Source organism: Octopus bimaculoides, chromosome 25 (assembly GCF_001194135.2).
Source record: "Octopus bimaculoides isolate UCB-OBI-ISO-001 chromosome 25, ASM119413v2, whole genome shotgun sequence".
NCBI lineage: Eukaryota > Metazoa > Mollusca > Cephalopoda > Octopoda > Octopodidae > Octopus > Octopus bimaculoides.
Window position 1 is genome coordinate 20032007 of NC_069005.1, and position 834 is coordinate 20032840.

The window sequence follows — 834 nt, forward strand, 5'->3', positions numbered from 1 at the left end:
CATAACACCTACATGAACTTCTAACTTGTTGTCTCTTGAGGTCTCTGGGTGAGACTTGGATCCAACTTGTACAAATGCAAAACAAAAGTCAAACATAAAATAATAATAATAATAATAATAATAATAATAATAATGTATTTCTTTATTGCCCACAGGGGGCTAAACATAGAGGGGACAAACAAGGAGATTAAGTCGATTACATCGACCCCACTGATTAACTGGTACTTATTTAATTGACCCTGAAAGGATGAAAGGCAAAGTCGACAATAATAATAATAATAATAATAATAATAATAATAATAATAATAATAATAATAATTATAATGATGATGATAATAATAATAATAATAGCAACAACAACAACAACAACAACAACAACAACAACAACAACAACAATAATAATAATAATAATAATAATAATAATCCTGTCTACTATATGCATAAGGTCTGAAATTTTGTGGGAGTGAGACAGTGGATTACATCAACTCCAGTGTTTCACTGGTACTTAATTTATCGACCCCGAAAGGATAAAAAGCAACGTCGACCTCGGCTAAATTTGAACTCAGAACGTAACAGCAGACGAAATACCTATTTCGTTATTGCCCACCAGGGGCTAAACATAGAGGGAACAAACAAGAACAGACGAACGGGTTAAGTCGATTACATCGACCCCAGTGCGTAACTGGTACTTAATTTATCGACCCCGAAAGGATGAAAGGCAAAGTCGACCTCGGCGGAATTTGAACTCAGAACGTAACGGCAGACGAAATACCGCTAAGCATTTCGTCCAGCGAGCTAACGATTCTGCTCGCTGCCTTAATATTAATAGTAACA

The 834-nt window shown here is 35.0% G+C and overlaps 1 protein-coding gene across 1 annotated transcript in view; it reads right to left on the minus strand.

The window, feature by feature from the left end:
* The window catches only part of LOC106875430 (alkaline phosphatase, germ cell type), a 184135-nt gene that overhangs the window by 65242 nt on the left and 118059 nt on the right, over positions 1–834 (minus strand). The gene's annotated exons all lie outside the window — the stretch shown is intronic.